The sequence below is a fragment of the Symsagittifera roscoffensis genome, chromosome 7 (genome assembly GCF_963678635.1).
Source record: "Symsagittifera roscoffensis chromosome 7, txSymRosc1.1, whole genome shotgun sequence".
Classification (NCBI taxonomy): Eukaryota; Metazoa; Xenacoelomorpha; order Acoela; family Convolutidae; genus Symsagittifera; species Symsagittifera roscoffensis.
This window is the reverse complement of record NC_087068.1, coordinates 45,693,510-45,713,986: the sequence shown is the minus strand read 5'-3', so window position 1 is coordinate 45,713,986 and position 20,477 is coordinate 45,693,510. Positions and strand designations below refer to the sequence as shown.

Below are 20,477 nucleotides of genomic sequence, written 5' to 3'. Positions count from 1 at the left end.
AAATTAATTAGAAAGAAATGTATATTTTTAAATAGATGCTTATTGTTTGAATTGGTCAGTTGTTGAATTTTTTCTATTTCAATGAAGCGCAATTAGAAAACAATTTTTGCACCATGCTACAGTCACCTGGCAATTTGGAACCAGATCTAAACTAGTATTTATCATTGGTTATTATTATGATATTTTATCTTTATAAAATATTAAATACTAACCAATCACACTCCATAAAACTAACAACCTATTTATTTGTAAAGTGTTGAAACTACTTGTAGTTTCAACACCAGAACAAATTGAATAAAACTTAGAATACAGTTGTTCTCATTCTGGAACTAACTCGCATAAACCGGTGTACACTAGATCTTTTGAGACTAGGAGATATAAGAGTAAAATCTTTCGTTGGTTCTTTTTTTTCTCTTCGCAATAGATAATGGATTGAATTTTAAGTATGTAGCTGTGTTGTTGAAACATCCTAAGAACATCCATCACACGAAGATTAAACTTTAGACTCAAAGTTGTTCTTTGAGGAGCTAAGAGCTCAATTTTTGACCCATGAATTGCGAAAAAACAAACAGTTGCACTGAGTTCATAATTGATTGTAATAAAGTCAAAATATATCTTATTTTCTACTTGGCACCCGGGTTGACCAAAAATGCTAGTCATAAAATTTTCATTTTTGGAAAAATGCTAATCATATATTTTTCATGCAGTTCCATAATTATAGAAAAATGCATGAAAGGTCTATAACTCATTACGAGGCCAAAGTGCGCCCTGGCTAGGCGCACAATTTTGTGTCTGTTTGTTCCTGGATTCTAAAGACAAATCTTTAAACATTCCAAATTGTAAGTGGATTCCATTTTCAAAACTTCCATGGATTCCGCGTACAAATACCTATAACGTAATTTTTGTTGGCATATTTTTGTGTCGCAGATTCCGCAACAAGCGAATATAGCTAGTTGTCCTAGATTCCGCAATTGTAAGCGGATTCCGCAAACGTAAGTGGAATCCGCAAAAACTGTGAGCGGAATCCGCAATTGTAAGCGGATTCCGCAAATGTAAGTGGATTCCGAATTCTGTTTTTTATTGAATTTGTATATGAACAATTAGAAGCTGAGCTGGATTAATGCGAAATTTAAAAGCAAGGACTTAACCATTGTCAGCGGAATCCATGGACAAATCTCAAAACACTGGTTAACTAACTCGGTTGATGTAACCTTTTAGTATTTGACTTACATATCCAAGCGGGCGTTTTTTTGAATCATGGTTTGGAAACCCAACACAGAATAAAGTCATTAGGTCATTATTTGGAGTCATTGGGTTGAGAGTGTTTAGAAACACAGCATATCGCCTAATTGGGTCAGTATTTGGGATTCCATGAATCCTAAATACTTGCCAGCATTTAGGATTTTTTAAATTCCAAAATTGAATCTGGTAGATTTCGAATTCAAATCATGAAGGCAGTGTTTGAGATGAGTCGAAGGTGAAGTCAAATCATGAGCGTAGTTTTTTATTTGATTAAACAATGCTAAATCTTTCTAAATCATTAAACAAATTTGTACAAAAGTCACATATTCAAGGGACGTGGTTATCTTAAATGAACCACTACCACTATATCAGAAGAATTCTTTTTGTCATTTTAAATTGCTTAATTGAGAAAATGTAAGGTTGGAGAAATCCAAAATTAAAATAAATTCGCTGAAAAACACTTCGATAGAGATGGAGAAATGGGATTCGATCACACGCACGGTGACAATCTTTGATTAGCAGTCCACTCGGCCAACCTGTCTTGAAAAGACAATAATTTAAGCAACCCAAAACTGAACGAACGATGTATTATATAAAACTGGTTCAGTGACCTATTTTCAAACTGGGATATAAACACGAGCTATTATGACTAATGAGTTAGCTATCAGATTAGACGAACATGCGTAACCTATCAAATTTAGGCAACGCGAACGCGAAATTAGGCAAACTGAAACAGATGAACTCAGAAAAATCTCTGAAATTGGAGAAATTAGACCGATCGGTACAAGTGTCGGTAAAAAATGGTAGAGGATCCTATTCTGCCACACTCGTAAGATTTAAAATAAAAAACAACACTTTTCTTGTCGGAACGCCTTTTTTAATTATTAAAACTTAATTTATTTTTGAGAGAGTAGCTTATAACCTTATAAATGTCTGAATTTAAAAATCATTCCTGTCTAAAGTAACTGTTGCATTTTTCTCGAAACTTTGCAAAAGTGTGTGTCTGGAGACAATTTTGGGATAGATGACCAAAAAATATGTTTTTAATGTCAAAAACAATGTTTTTTTTTTGCAAAAAAACTTCTTGTTAGGGTTTTTTTTGTAGTTCGCTGGGAGGTTGGTTCGCTCCAGAGTTTTGCACTATTGCATTGTCACATGGCTACTTTTTTTATTATCAATGGTTGCTATAGATGACATTTTGCGTTTTAGAAAAAATGATCATGTCGGTTGTTCTGAAAAACCGAAAAATTTATCATCTGTTGTGTTGGGAAAACGAAGTCAATTTTTATAGGTTTTTTTAGGCATTTTTTTCCAGATTTTTTGACTTTTAAAAACAATTTTGATGTCCAAATTTTACTTAAAGACAAAAAACAACAATTAAAAAGTAGGTCATAGTTTAAAATTTGGTGGTTGACTTATTCAGTTTTTTGATACGTTGTTGTTTTTTCAGAGTATCCCTTAAATTTTTGTTTTGTTTTTCTTATTCAATTTTCAGAGCGCTGAAAGTATAAATTATTACCAATGAAATTTTTTTGCATGGATTATTTAGGAATATAACTGGTTTTTGTCATGTGCAAAAATTGGTCGGTCAAAAAAATAATTGAATAGATATCCGCCGGCAAAAAATTGAATAATTTTCAAAAATTGTGAGTTTTTTTGATAAATCATCTCATTCCTCAAAAAAGTTAGATTCGTCGTCCAAAAATGTTTTAAATGTTCTCTAGAAGTGTGCAATGTTGTGTGAAAATAGCTTGAAGTGGAAGCTTTCTTTCAATACATCTGAAATACAAATGTATGCTTAGTTACCGGTACGTATACAAAATATTATTATAACGTTCCTCCCCAACGTTATAAGTCTATCAGGCTGCTTTCTGGACCGGATAGCTCTTTGTTAAGCAATACTCCTTTTGTTGCACGCAGGGTTCAATACTTCCGGGTTGTCACACGGGACTGAAGACGGCTCGATGGATTCACTAACCTCGTCTTCTTGGTTGATAGAATTGATGGTGGGTTTGCCTGCTCACCCTGGTCAGTTCCCACTTCGTGTGCCCTGGTATCTTCAGAAGGAGACGGGACACTATTGACCCCAGGAGTCAAGGCTGTTGTCGTTGTTGTTGTTGTTGTTGTTGTTGTTGTTGTTGTTGTTGTTGTTGTTGTTGTTGTTGTTGTTGTTGTTGTTGCTGTTGTTGTTGTTGTTGTTGTTGTTGTTGCTGTTGTTTTTGATTGCGGTTATGCCGAAGAGAGCCTATAAAGGCTTCTCTTCGCCAGCATCGTAGTTCCGTATGGATCTTGAGATAGGATGGCTAGTCCCACGTTAGTTGTGCCAAAAATTTCACAACTGCGAGGTTGTAGAAACAGTGTCCAGCCTACCATCTTCTTTGCGAACTCTGACAAAGTATGGGTTGATTACTTGGTCATAGTAACAGGCACAATTAAGGGGTCGTTTTTGTTTCGAACAAAGTTACGAAGACCTGCTTTCTTGCCCGCGGAGTGCCACAATGAAAGATTAGTTCCACGAGATTCGCGCTTTACGAAACTGAAAAACTTGTTATGTGGCGTGTCGTTTATGGCGGTACAAAGCAAAGACCTCATGGCAATTAACGCTTCGGGTAGGACTGATTCCCACCTCCTAGCATTTAGTCGACGATAAATCAGTAGACAGGTTACACCCTTCCAGGGAACGCCATTAAACCATTCGGTTTGGCTGTTTCCTTTTGGGTTGTAAGGCGTCGGGCGCGAATCCGATATTCTTCGAGATTGGCAAAACTCATCGAATTATGCCGACATAAACTGTCCGAATGAATGAACCCGGGTGACCCAAAAATTGCAAAGAGCTGAGAAAAGCACGCAATCAACGCCTCAGATGTGATGTTCCGCAAAGGAAACGCGAACGGAAAGCGGCTGTATTCATCGACTACCGTGAGAACAAATCGGCTTTGTGATTTTGCAGACGGAACTTTTGGTCCCAATATATCAACTCCCAGACGTTCAAACAGTTTTGATGCCTTCACAATGTGGCCAGCTTGGGAAGGTTTGAAAAACCTTGGCTTACATTCTAAACAAGTTCTGCAAGTGGCAACAACTTCACGAACCTCAGCAAGCGAAAAAGGCAGATTATGTCGCTGAATGTACTCCCCTAGACGCGTGACGCCAGGATGAGCAAGGCTATTATGCACTTCGACATGGTCGTCTAGCAGGCAAGATGTTGTAGCAGCTACATGAATCCGAGAAAGGGCGTCAGCGGAATTATTGTCTTTGCCACAACGATACTGAATATCATATTTAAACTCGGATAATTCTAATCTCCATCGCACCAGTTTTTTGTTATTGTTCCGACTTTTGATACGAAAGTAACGGAATATTTGTGCTCGGGGTGGGTTTTTTTTTCTTCAGACAAATTTCGACTTTTTAACTAGCCATTTTTGACGGAATTTTTTTATATCATTCAAAAGGTATTGTTGTCCTGAGCTTAATTTTGAAAAGATATTTCACCTGTGATCATTTTTCGTAAAGTTATGAGGGTTTAAAGATTGCCATTTTGACCAATTTGGGACAATTAACGCGCAATATAATTCGCGCTATTAACGCGTAAGCGAGATTTAATCCGTCTTATAAATCGTTCCTAATTGGTTGAACGAAGCTTATTTACCGTAATTGATGTGTTGCAAGGAACGAAATCTATCTTTTTGTACTTTATATGGCGTGTGGGGGGATGATTTTCATAAAAAATTTTCAAACTTAAAAAAATTTCATTTTATTTTATTTCATTTTTTTTGTATTACTGCGGCTCAATAAACCTTAGAAGGCAGTCGGAACATTCAGGGCTTCGCCCTGATACGAGCAGTCTTGTTAAATTTCGACTTGTTCCGCGAAAATGTGAATGAAACAGACTTTTGATCCGTTTTGACAGTTGTATCAATAGCCTTGATGAAGTGAGCCCATTTGCGAAAAGACTCCACGATAGCCATAGCCTCACGCTCTACGGCCGACTGTTTTTGCTCTGGTTGACTCAAGGTGCGTGCGAAGAACACAATTGGTCGCTCAGCTTGGGAAAGAACGGCCCCTATCGCAGACCCAGAAGCATCAGTCTCAAGTAGCAAAGGGCCAAACTGCTTATTTGGACTGCCAGACAGGACTTAGCGATGTCATTCTTGATGGTGTCGATAGCGCTCAAACAGGGCAACTGAAGTGGGATAACATTGTTCTGAAGTGCCAAAGGAGTGGTTTGACTTTGTTAGAGTAATTCTGAATCCATTTCGCGTTGTAAGCGAAGAAGCCCCAGCAAGAGGCGAAGCTGAGGTAAAGTTGACGGAACAGGATAACCTATTAGAGCCTGCAAACGCTCAGGATCGGGCTTTTTACAACCCTTCTCAATGATGTGACCGAGAAACGAGATTTTTGAGACACCGAAAACACTTTTGTCCTCGTTGATGGTGAGTTGCACAGATTTAGCTGCTGAAAGGAACGCGTCAAGGTTACGGTCGTGTTCTTCCTTGTCACGGCCACCAATAATGACATCATCAAAATATGGATGAGTTCTTTCTAGCGCGCGTTTTTCAACAATTCAATCCACAATGCGTTGAAATGCTGGAACGGCATTGGTTCCTCCGAACGGAAGGCGCGGAAATTGGTATAATTTACAATCGACCTCAAACGCTGTCATAGGTCTATCCTCGATACGAAGAGGAATTTGGTGGTATGCCGACTTTAGATCTAACTTTGAAAAAATGCTATTGTCGGAGGCTTTGAGGATGAGATCTTCTATGTCTGGGAACGGATAGGCGGATAGGCATCAACCTCATTATACAGATTAATTTTTTGAGAGTAATCCACGACCATTCGCTTTTTGTGACCGACTCCTCAACTATGCCACTGTGAAGCAGCCTCGCTACTTCTTCCCTCATAAAACGCATGTTCTCAGGAGCACATTTACGCAATTTGGTGACAATTGCAGACTTCCCCGCCCAAAGGCGCCCGGAGAAAATAAAGGGAGGATCTATGCTCATGGTAGGAAACACCGTAGAAGCACACCTTCGAGAACTAGCGCAGAAAGTTAGCTTGTCCCTGGTTCCACTTGGACGGAACTCCACAACCTCGTGCTCCGCAAGCACATTATTACCAATGATAAATGTGAGTGACGAGAGACTGAATAACCTTAAACTGCACATCGTATTCTCGGCCGCACATTACTAAATTAGCAATTAGCTCTAGCATAGCCTATAAATTTGACAGGTTTGCCGTCCGCTAGTAACGTGGTAGAGCTATTGCGAGTGATGTTTAGGTCAACTTCCTTGGCCAAATTAGCTCGAATAAGAGAATCAGTAGAGCCTGGGTCTATCAGAGCTTTCATATCTGATCGCTCGTTCACGCAAACTGAAGCGTAAAAGGAGTTAGATTTTGACGGCATGGCGCACAAGACAGAGGCAACAATTGACTCTTCATCTCCATAGACAGCTGCAGCTTGTAAGCGACAAACGACTTGCCAGTGACCCGATTTTCCGCATTTATGACAAACGTCATTTCTTGCAGGGCATGACCTGGGGCTATGGAAACCAGAACGACAGAATTGGCACTTACCTCTGGAGGTGTTACCTTGGGCCTGAACCTTGCCTTGAGTTTGGTGATTAGACTTACCAGTTGCTGCTAAGGTAGCTGTCTGGTTACCTTTGGTAACAACGCTGGGTTGATGGTTTGTTGAAAGTTCTATCGCGTTCGCGAGGAATATGCAGTCATTAGGATTGGCTTTGCTGTCATCCAACTTCAGAAGGCGTGCTCTGATAATATCGGACGATACGCCTGCGACAAGAGCATCGCGCAACAAGAGTTCTTGGTGAACTGATGTTGTGATATCTTTACATTCGCTCTGTTGAACCAATATACGAAGGCGCTTGATGAAATCGTTCATGGCCTCGCTCGGCCTTTGACAGCATGTCAAAAGCTGGTGCCTCGCGTACAAAACCCTTGTTGTCGTTTGAACTGAGTATCCAGTACACCAATCGCCTCAGCATACGTCCCACAGTTGTTGAGAAGCGCGAATAGTTCTGAACCGGCCATACTCCGCAGGAATGTCAGTTTATGGGCGTCTAGCGTTATTTCGTTCATGACGAGCCCGATCTGTAAAACATTGCTTCCACCACTTCCACTGCTCTGGCGTGGGGTTCGCCGGGAGGTCGGGCGATTTAAACTTCATTGATGTATTAAAATAAAATAGCAATTAACGCACCTTCGGTGCTTCAAAATTTTTCGACTACTCATGAAACACCGCATATATTGGAAACAACATCTGCAAACTTTTAGTGTACTCTGACTGCACCCAATTTCAGGGTTGGTAATTTCGAACTTTTAAATTTTCTTTAATTCCCATTTTAAAAGCGTCATCTCGAAAACTAAATGGGCCTCTGGAGAAATTTGGAGCCAGATTTGCAACCACTGAGAGTCACTGAGAGCACCCTACTATAGGGTTAGGAATCCAAAATTTTGTGAATTTTTTTAAACCTAAGTTTCCCGAAAAAAAATTGAAAAAAAAAACGTCATATCTCGGAAACTAAAAGAATCTGAGCATTCTTATTAAGAGGCAAGCTTTGAGACGCCTGGGTGTACGCTGACAATAAGGTTGTATCTTCATCAGGTTAGTAGTTTCAAATTTTTTGAATTTCTTTGTAGATAACTTCTTTGAGAAATTTTGAAAAAAAAAAACGTCACATCTCGCAAAAAAAAAAAGCATTTGAGCAGTCGCGTTTAGCAGTCGCATGTGGCAAGATTTGCAACTCTTTAGTGTACCCTGACAACGCCGAACTATAGAGTTGGGAATTTCAAATTTTGAAAAATAATTAATTTAAACTTTCTGAAAATTTCGAAAAAATCACAAAAAACGTCATATCTCGAAAACTAAAAAAAATTGAGCAGTGATAAATGGAGGCAAGATTCGCAATCCTTGAGAGTACTTTGACGCCGAACTATAGAGTTGGGAATTACAAATTTTGAAAAATAATTAATTTAAACTTTCTGAAAATTTTGAAAAAATCACAAAAAATGTCATATCTCGAAAACTACAAAGAATTGAGCAGTCATACTTAGAGGCAAGATTCGCAATCTTTGAGAGTACTCCGACAGGACCTATCTACAGGGTTGGGATTTCAGATTTTTAAAAACTAACAATAATTTAAGTTTTCTGAAAAATTTTGAAAAAATCACAAAAAACGTCATATCTCGAAAATTACAAGGATTTGAACAGTCATATTTGGAGGCAAGATTTGTTTTTCCTTAGAGTACTCCGACAGCACTCAGCTACAGAGTTGGGAACTTCAACTTTTGTAAATTATTTTGTTATTTGAAATTTCTGAAAATTTTTGAAAAAATCTCAAAAATCGTCTTATCTCGTTAACTAAAATGATTCGGGCATTCAAAATTGGAGGTCAAATTTGCAACCCCTAATTCAATATTTGGCTGCTTAATTTAAACTCGGTAAAAATAATCACTAAAATCAAATTGGAAAATCGAAAAAATTCTTAACCATTGCAATATACGATACAGCCCAAACATGCAGAAATAATACGTTGAAAAAGCTTAAACACGGCGAGATAGTGAAGCTCGCATTTAAATTTATAATAGATATGAGGCCAAATTCGCAACCCCTAATTCGATATTGGGCTGCTTAATTTAAACTCGGTAAAATAACCACTAAAACCAAATTGGAAAATCGAAAAAAATTCTTAACCATGCGCAATATACGATATAGCTTAAACATGCAAAAAAAATACGTTGAAAAAGCTTAAGCATGGCGAGATAGTGAAGCCCGCATTTAAATATATAATAGATTGTCGTGTGAAAACAGCTTGAAGTAGAAGCTTTATTTCAAGACATCTGAAAAATGTATGCTTAGTACCGGTACGTATACAACATATTACTATAACATGCACCACTCGTTAATTATAAAGTTTACGCATGAGCTTGCCTTTGTTTTGTTATGTTGCCCGTTCTAATTGAAACCAACCTACTTTTTAGGTTTTTGTTTTCTTGATAATTTCAGCTCTTTGCTAAATATAACAGCAATTTGTGTTAAACGGGCCCATGAGTGAAGCCTGAAGGGTACGTGGGCTTGCCAAGGGAGTAGTTCAGCATGCTATTTGGTTTTCTGTACTTTTTTTTGCAATTTTGGGCAAAGGCATAACTTTTTCGCGAATTGGAAACCCAATCACCCATTAAGGGGTATTAGGGTGGGTTCACAGTACTTATTTTCAAATCATTAGTATTTGACATGAGATTCTTACTTAAAAAGATCAGTGTTTGGGATGAGATGGCTGGTTAAATTTGTCTGATTTGAGATGGTTGGTTAAAAGCAATATCTTAACGCGACTTTAAAAATTCAAATATGTTCATGAACATATTGCATTATCAAACTGTTCTGGACTGTTCTGGTTTGTTTCCATTTTGAAATTATTTGAAAAAGGCTAATTTAAAACGTATATTTTTTCAATATATTCAATTGAAATGAACTGATAATTTAGCGTACTTCAGTTTTTTCAGTAGGCAAGAATTGTAAAATAAGGTTTTTGACAGGAATTGAGATCGAAGTTGGGTATTTGACAGGAAACGCATTCAAAATTGGGTGTTTGACAGGAATTGAGATCGCAGTTGAATATTTACAGGAATTAATATCAATTTTGGTTGTTTGACGGGCATTGAGATTGAATTTACGGTCAGGAATTGAGATCGAACGTTTGGTATTTCTTTTAGTAATTGATATTGAAATTGCTGGTGATCACACAGTGTATAAAAGATATAATTTAAATTGCGAATTTAAATATGAATTTATGTAAATTGAATCCGCAAACACATGTTTGCGGATTTCAGTGTGCGGATTACACTTACAATTTGCGGGTTTCGCTTACAGATGCGGATTCCGCAACCGCTCATTTTAACTATATGAATGTCTTTTTCTTTTGTTTGTGGATTCTACAAACTGTTCCGGATTGCATTAAAAATGTATTGCAAACGGCCCGAATTGTCTTAGTTCTGTCTCACACAAATAATAAAAGGAAAGTATCAAACCTTTACATTTTGGCAAAAACTTTTACTGCTGAATAATTTTGAAAATTGAAATTTTCGAAATTACCAGACATAGATCAAGACATTCATAAACATGCCACACAGAAAAAGATGATTTTAAGCGCTTTCGAAAAAATTGACAAACGAAAAGGAAAAAAATCCAAGACTAGTGTGTCCGGAATTATGTAATACACACGAAAAATTCGTTTGCGGTTGAAAAAAAATTTCGGGGGGCAGTTTGAAAAACACTGAAAATTTTTTGTCCGAAAAAGCGAGAATCGGAGCATTTTCAACAAAATTTCTAATTAATTAGCTCGACTTGATTTTAACTTATGCGATAGTGCAAAGCAATTACACCGTAGTGCAAAACAGTTACTTGACCGAAAGTGTAGTACCAAAAAAGGCTTTCTGGCGTCGAATATTTCATCATTTGTTAGCTAGGGAAAACTAGCCTAGTGCTCGCCTCGGTGAAAAGGATTTTGTGTTTACATTTCCAACTGTCTTGAGTCGAGACCAACGGTCGTTATTGAACGGGCAATTAACGATTGCTTCAATCAACAAAAAACGTGATAGACTATACCACCTCCAAAAATTTGAGATTATTGACGATTGAGTATTAGAAAACACGTTTGCAAGTGCGCACTTACTTTTCCCAAGACCCTCCATGATGCGGCGCGCCTGGGGGAGTGTATCTTTATTTAATTCCTTTATGCACTAACATGGAGGGAGCCTGTTTGTTATTTCTTTCGAAAAAAAACATCCTTTCTCCGCTCCACCAAAATTGTTCCCGCTCTCTGAGCACACCACACTTGGCGTAATACGGCGGGCGATAGGTATTTTCATCCTCATGACGCAAGAACCGGTGTCTATTGAAGGAACAATTTCGGTTTGCATTACACTGGTAGTCAAGCAGGAGCACAGAACAGATAGGTATTTTCATCCTCATGACGCAAGAACCGGTGTCTATTGAAGGAACAATTTCGGTTTGCATTACACTGGTAGTCAAGCAGGAGCACAGAACAGCACATCTCTTCTCACTACTGCGGCGATCAGTCACTCAAAGTAGACCAACTTATTCTACCTCACAAGTACTGAATCGTCGTTGGCGGTAACCAAACTGCTCGAATTGGAGTTCTGATATCATTTGATAATTAGCGCTTCCTGTGCATTTTCTGCGAACAAAACCACTTCTTTCAACTGCAGGAGGAGTCCCTAGTAGACCCAAGACCACAGTTGCCTTATGTACTCAAATAATCTGTTTTTGATGGTTGTGGGCAAAATGCGGACGCTTCAAGAACAGTTTCACCAACAAATGAGGAGAAACCAAAATGACTGGATGCTTTGTTTTGAATTTTTTTTCGGCTGTGCGTTGATTACGTCAAATAATGCCATCAGGACCAATAAACGGAGTAACCTACAATGCGACTAGACGTTATTAAGGGTATGCCAAGTTGAGTTTGTTTGAAATCAATCGAGAACAATTCGGATTGAGTGAGAAGAAGCAACTTATCTTTCGCAATGGCTAAACCTGTCAGATCGTTATTTTGAGCAGTAGGCCCATGGAAGTCTTTGTGTTTACTCAATAACCTCAACATGCAGAAACTTTAATGCAGCAATTTTGTGAACTTAATCTGATTCTCTCAAACAAAAACGGGCTCCTACAGATAAAAAATACTCGTGAGAGCATGTGGTGAATTATCTACGGTAGTGTTCACAGATTTCGCTGAGCGAATCTTTAACAACACCATACAGATTTGGTTTGAAAAGCCACTCATTGCCCAACAGCAAACTTGGATCCCTGAACCAAATAGTTTCATTCAGGCCTGCAGCCTGCCAATGTCCACTCTGTTATCTCCATTATTCACATGAAACCATTAATCCACAGTGATGAGTCCTTTTGTTTAACGAACACGGTTCGCGACGAAATTCCGTAACTCATTGACGGACTGAAGTCGTTGCAACACCGTGATGCTATCGGTCCACAAAGAAGTGCGGTTCGCCTTGATTGAAATTGCCTTCATAATAGCTTCCCTCAACCGAGATGCCAGCAAAATTGCCTGCTTTTCCAGCTTTGGATATGACAATTTGGTGTTACACTAGCCTTATCAAATACGAAAACAAATCGAAACGTTGGTACTCAAAAATCCTCGCACGAAAGAAACAACAGCAGAACTTGTTAAGGATGGAATTCCAATAGCTATTTGTCCGCCATTATGGTTAGTTTTGAGTGGTCCACTCAAAAGCCATCATAATGGCGGACGAATAGCTATTGGAATTCTATCCTAATCATGAAGAAAATGAGCTGGCGTATGTGGTGAGAAAAGTCGACTTACCATCTCTTTGTCTTAATAAATATAACTGAACTGGCTTCAGTTGTTCCAAGTATGTATGGTTTTCCTGAAAGGCCGGAACATCAACCATTTGTAACCCAACAATAGTTTCGTCCTCCACCTGAACGGTTACATTTAAAAATCAATCATTGTTAATTATAACAGAGGATAGTGTGGTTCGACTAGTTCAGTCGAAATTTTATCTGTCTAATTGAAACTATCAGGGTAGCATCAGCTTTCCCATCGAAAATTCAGACAGCGGGCTAAGAATAGTGGTGTGACTTCTTTGTGCCTTTTTTGCCAATACAAACAGCGCAGCAGGCTGCGCTTTTGCGGATCTTAACCTAGTATACAGCGACTTACTGATCTCTACTTTGTTTTCATGACAAGTTTTTTTTCTTGAATGTTTTTTCAATTTGTATGACAATGTTACACATCAGATTTTTCTGCGCATTTAACTGTTTTGACTGCAAAAAATTACCTGATTTCTTCTGATATGTCTCCATTTTACCTTATCAAAAAGTCTACCCTTTTGTCAAACGGCACATCCAAAAGACCACTGACTTTCAAATACTCTCAGATTGTTTCAATTCAGAAACACTTGATAATTGTTTCTATTCTTAGCATTTTCAACTGAAACTTATTCGCCGCTTGATGAGAAGGAAACCGGTCTCTCGGACTCTAAAAATCAAAAACCCAATAATAGTTTCTTCAGAAATTTTTCAGAAATTTCAGTTTATAATTAGATACTTGAGTTTTCTGAGGTTTTTTTCTGAAAAATATAAAATTATTCAGAAGTTTTCTAGTCATTGTTATGAAGGCCACGATTAATAAAGATCACACGGCACAAAGCAGTGCATTTCCCACTTAACTTACTAATATCATAACTTTGTAGCGCTAATTTTTCATCTGTCATCAGCATCTGCTCGCGTCTTGCTTCCAACTTCCTACTACTTTGCCTAAAAATTTAATTAAAACAACCTTAAACTATGAGTCATTGTCTCAATTGAGGCACGTATGTTCCTAAATAACTAACCAAAATTGTTTGCAATTAAATTTTCAATAAAAAAGTAATCTCCAAAAACGCATATTTGTAACTTATATCATTTTAAGATCAAATTCTTTAAAAATTTCAGAAACTTACAGGAAAGTCTAATTGAAGAAAAAGTAGGGTACTACGTGTTTGCAAATAACATTTTTGATTTGTCAGAAATTTAAAAGCGGTTTCAAACCAAGTTTGTACATTTTCCAGATCTTTGATCATCTTGTAACTAATTTAATAAATTAAATTTTTATGACGCACAAAAAATGGAAAAATTTTTTGTTGAAGTGTTACCCTTTTTTTCAGTAACTTTTAATAAAAATGTTATAATCTTCCAGAAGAAGCATTTTGTATTTCAGTTTATTTTCTTTCGTAAAAAATGGTTTTGTTTTCTTAACATTTATACACTTATTAGTAGATTTTGCCCCTTTTTTTACCTTTTCCTTTCATAATCTTTCTTGTAATTGAGTTGAACCGGCGATGGTTTTTTATTTTAACGCCATTTTACAAATCTATGATGAACTTGAGCAATACAACCAAAAAGAAATGGAACAGTTCTACGCAGTCCCCGGCCTTTCTTTGAATCCTAATACCAGTTTTGTTGGAACTGGAAGTTTTGGTCAAGGTTATCATTGGCATCATTTTGGCAAAATAAATTATCATTTGGCATGATGAGATAAACAGCAGCATATCGTCTCATCGCACTATTATGTATACTTGCGTACCCGCAGTCGAAACTAAAAAATTTAAAAAAGCCACATTCTACTTCAGGAGAACGGTTATTTCCGATATCATTCGAGATCTGTGGAAGACAGAGATAATCATCAGACAGAATTCTGTGGTCTTCAAAGCGTATCTTTAAGTGCACCAATCCAGCGAAGCAACAGATAGAATTCTGTGGTCTTCAGAGCGTATATTCAAGTGCACCAATCTAGCGAAGTAGAACTTAAGTCACTACGGATGGTGCTATCTCAGCGAGACTACCTGCTCGGCAATTTTCGCAGATACGGGCAGATACGTTTAAATGTAATAATTGCATCATAAAAAAAATTTCTGACAAAATATCTCGTCAACGACATATTACTAGATGTTCTGCCGTTTCTCGAGCCTGATATTGGTAATTGTTTGAATCAAGCAGCGCATAATTTTCCTTTAGTACTCTTGAGATCTGGGTTAAGCCAGGCAATTTTGGATTCAATTTCAGCATCAGGTCCAAGGAGTCACAGATGAACAGTGTTGGCCTTCGGTAAAACCCTACTTAAGCCTAGAAGCAAGCTATAATATCAACAAACTGATAAGCTGACTGAAGAACGATTTCGAAAAGTATCAGAGAGACAGTAAAAATCTTGATAAAACTTCAATGATAAGTCAATCAGAATCTTACTTGAAGTGAGTTTGCCGCAGTGGGCGCAGGGCACTTTAAGTTTCCAACCAAAACAGCCGGTAGGAGATAAGTTTTTTGTCTGAGTTGAAGTTAATTAGAAAAACTGTAAAAAAAAAAGCTATGCAAGTTAACAGCAGCTGTAAAAATATATGCTAGAATAAAAAACAGACAACCTTTGAAAAAGAAATTGAAACAATTAGAAGGTATTTGAAGGACACTGATCTTTTGGCTGTGCTGTTTGAAAAAGGTAGATACTTTCCGTAAAAAAGCAGAAAGGAGTCATATCGGAAGCAACTAACTGAATTTTGGCAGTTAGAACAATCTAGTGCGCAAAAAGTCTGACGGACATTTTTGTTATACAAATTGAAAAAGACATAAAAAAAAAGAAAAACTAGGCATGGAAAGAGAGACGTGAGGCGTTGTATACTAGGTTAAGATCCACAAAAAGCAGCCGACTACGCTGTATGGTTTAGCAAAAGTGCCTTACAGTTTGACTAGCAATTTTTTTGGCAAAAAAACCGAACCTGTATTAATGAAGGAAGTTTCAAAATTCATGATGCTAAATTGAATAACCGGTTTTATTGAGAATGCCCCGGTTTTCAGAATTAGCTGACACGTCGAGATAAACGGTTACAATGCGAAACTTGTTTTAATTGGTTCTATTTAGTGTTTGGAAGCAGATTGCGCAAGCATAGCTGAAACAGTCTGATTTTACACGACACTCAAAATACAACAATAAACGTGTTAAGTGGGGACTGAGAAAGGTGTTAAAATTTTTGTAGCTTATGTGGACATCTTTGAAATCCTGAGGGACGTTCCTACTGTAGTCTTCGAAGTTGGTAATAAACTGCACTCAAACTTGCAATTTACTATACAAGAGCCTTATAGTAACAGTCATTTGGCCTTCTTTTAGGATTCAAAATCGATCATGGACTCACGAAAACAGGTCACATGTGGGTGGTACCAAAACCCCATTTTTATTGGCACTCTGTTGAATTTTAGAAGGCGAGCACCCTAGCAGCACACACGAAACGTTTTTAATGTTTTTAAGGAACGCTCAATTTGATTTTCAGAAGTACTTAAACATGGAAAAAATTTGACTAAACATTGGAGAATAATGGGAAAAATGGGTTGAGAAAAAATGTTGGAAAAAATGGTCGGTTGGATAGTGTTTGAAAAAACAGAAAAAATATAAAAACTACATACAAAAAAGTGCAGAGAAAGTATGCTGCTGTTGTTGCTGTAGAAAATTGTCTCGATAGAGCAAATTGTGTCAATAAAATATCTATCTCAAAAACTCACAATATCATAAAAAGTCTCAGAATACAAGTGATCTCAGAGGATAAAAACAAATCAAAAGGCCCAACGACTGATGAAGTGAACAAAATAATTGAGACTAATGCTATGTCACTGAAGTCGAGCACCTTGGAAAAATCAGAAACGATCGACAAAAATCAACAACACTACGGAAGCAAACAAACATGAGGCCTAACCTACCATTGCAAAACATCACGAGATTAGAGCAAATTTAAGGAGAAGGATTTCTATATCCTGTCGCCCATCACTCGGATTTCAGCCCTCACAAAGTAGATGTCTCAAAAATCTCATTTTTCCTTATAATTAAAGTCTCAGAATACAAGAGATTCCAGAGAGTACAAACAAATCAAAACGCCCAACGAACTTTGAAGTGAATAATTTACTTGCAACTAACGCTCATGTAACTGAAGTCCAGCGTCTTGGAAAAATCAGAACCGATTGACAAAAATCAAGAGCACTACGGAAGCAAACGAACATGAGGCTAGACTTACAAAGTTATGAGATCAGTGCTAATTTAAGGAGAAGGAAATCTGTATCCTGTCGGTCTTCTCGAGAGCGAATGCAATAAAGGAGAACCAAATACTGAAGAAACAGCGGGAACTACAAGCTGGAGGAGCCACTAAAGACAAACTTAAAACTTCAAGTTGGGAATTTTATAATGATGGAGTCAAACAAAGCTAGATTCGAAAAGCTCTGAATCAGACTGACTAAACATTTTACAACCCAATACAGGAAGTTTAATAAAGATATCGATATTCCATTGAAGAATTCCGAAAGCTCCTAAGAAAAAAACTTTTGAAATGAGAATCCAGCTAAGATATGCGGTGACATACATTTCATGAAGGAAACTGGAAAAGTCTGACAACTCCCATTAATACTGAAAATAAAATAATTGAAATGTTCCAAGAAAAACTGTTCCGACAAGCCATTGAATTTCCAACGTGGTCAATTAGCATTTCGGATGTAGCCTAATATTTTAATTGTTTCCTATCAGCCGAAAAGAATTTTTTTTCAAAAATTTCTAATTGTTCAGACCATGAAGCTATCTATCTATTCATGGAATGTACAGTAAACCAAGCAAAAGTAACGATGCAAAATTTCAGAAATTTTGTAGCGCCAATTATGAAGCCATAAATCATGAGAAACCATGAGCTTGACAAAAAATCATTTAAAGCCGTATGCAGCAACAACATATATAAAATGATTAGTTAAATATATAAATACCTGGACGAAATATTTGAATATTACTTTCTTAAAATAACCAAATGTAGACAAGTGTTGCCATCTTAGATTGGAAAACCAGTTTTACGTCAAACTTGACGAATAAACTCAAAACGCAAAAGAGACCGTCAAAAACCCTGCCAACATCTTATAAGAAATAATTTTTGAACTGAAAATCCGAGAAGGACAGCATAACTTATCAGGAGACTTTAATGGTAACACGTGAAACTGATGTCATTTTCAAACACTTGAAAAAACTGAACAAAGCAGCTAGGCTACTAAAATTACTGATAAAAAGAAATAAGCAAAGTACGCTTCTACACGAACAAGTAGATATGTTGAATTAGTTTTTCCATTCAGTTTTGTCTCGTATAACTCCGTTCAGCATAAATGATTTTGACATAAGGAAACTGACTACAACAATTTTCGACATCTCGAAGAAGACTATTTTGAGCTCACTAAATGTCAAGAAAGCAAAAGGCCCAAATGAAAACCGACGAGGTTTTATCAGCAGACGTCCAGAAAAAGATGATATCTTATACATTCGATGTTGAAAAACAATAAGCAGTTACGCAAAAATCCTGGTAGTTGAAAAATGGTAACAATTTCTCCATTTTACAGAACATCAGATAGAAGGATGGTACGAAATTACAAGCCGGTGTTTCTCCTAGATATATATAGTAAAGTTTTACAGAATTTTAACAGTGTATAATCACTTCATCAGTTTTTTTAACGTAAGATCGGCACAGTTTGGCCATAGGTCGATCTGTTCAAACTAAAATGCTTCCAATTTCTTACGAAATTTTGAAGCAATGAACAACGAGTCAAATTTATACAGATGTTTCCAAAACCTTCGATGAAAATACTCTTTTGAGTTAATCCGGAAAACTATAAGCATTGGAGTGGGTGGCTCTCTTTGAGATACTGACTGATTAATTTAAAAACAACTCGTCAGAATAGATAACATGAGCTCATAAATTTTGGAAATTAAAATTAGAGTTCCACAAGGGTAGCTTCTAGGGCCGCTTCTGTTTTGCGTCTACATTAACTATCTACCTGATGTCTTTATCTTTTCAAAATCCTACACCTTTGCTGACGACTTGAAAACTTTAGCTATTCGAAAAATTTTTTGACTAGTATAGGATAATTTTCTTGCAATAGAGAGATGGGTGCCAACAAAATAACAGGTAATTAGCAGTTGAAACTTAGCAGCTAAAAGTCAGACAATAAAGTGAGAAATTTACTTTGATGGGGTGATTCCAGAAGAGTCGCAGCTGAAGATCTTGGAATGCATCTATCTGAAGATCTTGCTTAGAACATTCACGTCGTTGAAAAGATGAGGCAGCTGAACAAAGTGTTGTATCGCTTTGAGCCGAAGTTTTCGGTAAAAGTCGCAGCAGTTGTAAAGTTGGGTCTATGTAAGTATTTGCTACTTCCTTTTTTGTTGTATAATTTAGTTGGCTAAAAACCAATTCGAAAGGAAATACGAATAATGTCAGGATTTCAAAAGCTAATGAAACAATGCAATAGTGCAGGTAATTGAGATTACTTTTCTGGATAATAATGCCAAAGCGTAGCTTCTTCAAAATTTGCAAGTTGTTCACAAACATTATTACTTTTGCAAAACTACTATACTGCTGCTACTACTACTGCGGCCAAGTCAGAAATGGGCTAGGGCTTCCAAGTTTTTTAAAAAAACCTCTGCAAGTAGTACGTACAATAAAGGTTTGCAGACAAAAAAGCATCTCAGAGCATATTTTCACCGATTGCGCTTGTAATGGTAAACTTTGGCCTGAAAAAAAAAACAAATATTAGTGGTTTTTTAAGATTGAATTTTTAAAGTTTTTTTTTTTCAAAAGTTTCTGAAAGTTTTTTTTTCATTTTTAAACCTCCTGTATAGCCTAATCGGTTTGCAAATTATCTTAGCTTTCTAGCACTACTACTACTACTACTACTTCTACTACTACTACCACCTAAAATGTTTACTCCCTTTCAACTTTATTTCAAATGTTAAGTTTATAATTTTTAATTTTGTTGCAGTGTGTGCCGTTACGTAGCAATAAGTCGACAACCGCGTAGTCGGACTTTTCAGTAACTAGACAGACAAATGCTATATTAAACAATCAGATAAAAAAAATAGCACTTGAAATTTCATAAAGCATTTGAAATGATATTTTGTATTCAATGCTTCACATTGCCAGGACTTGGTCCGTTGTTTTAACTGAGCTTGTTTTCGTTTTTAAAATGTTTTTAATATGCTATTTGTGTACTTACTGACTAGTATGAAAATGCAGTTGTTTATTTACAGACAACACTCCGAATCGCGCGATTGCGTTTAATACCCCAAGTGCAGATAATGATTTTCTTGTAGTTTTCGATACTCGTTTAGAAGTATGGTCTCGTTTAAAATCTCTTCGAGCCAAGTTGCACTAAGAAAGTGGTAAATCGTAGGCCTACTTGCATTTTTCTGTACTGCAAGTTGTCATTGCAAAGTGTCATCACCCTAAAAAAATGTTACCGGCCCAAATGCATCAAAAGTTTGGAGCCATAACTTCTTAGGTCAAAAGAACCCAGGTTACAATAAAATGGATCTCCCCCACCTTCAGAAAAAAAACCTTTTTTGCGGCCATCTTGCACCGAGCAGTAAATAGTGGAGACATGTAGTAACTTGACCACGGCAACTTGTCATACTTTACTAAAACACACAATTTCAAAAGCATTATTATAATCAATGTACCATAATTACTAAATAACAAAAAGAGAAAGGAAAATTATTCAATATTTTCTCTTGTAAAGGTAGTTCATGTTCCAGTACATCCGCCCGACTTAATTTTTTCAGTAAATATTCCTTGATCAGAATCGTTTGACTTTGAACAGCAATACAAACAGTGCC

At 36.9% G+C, this 20,477-nt stretch overlaps 1 protein-coding gene across 1 annotated transcript in view; it reads left to right on the top strand.

Annotated features, from left to right (window-relative positions):
- The window catches only part of LOC134851724 (fizzy-related protein homolog), a 213,096-nt gene that overhangs the window by 159,232 nt on the left and 33,387 nt on the right, over positions 1–20,477 (top strand). The gene's annotated exons all lie outside the window — the stretch shown is intronic.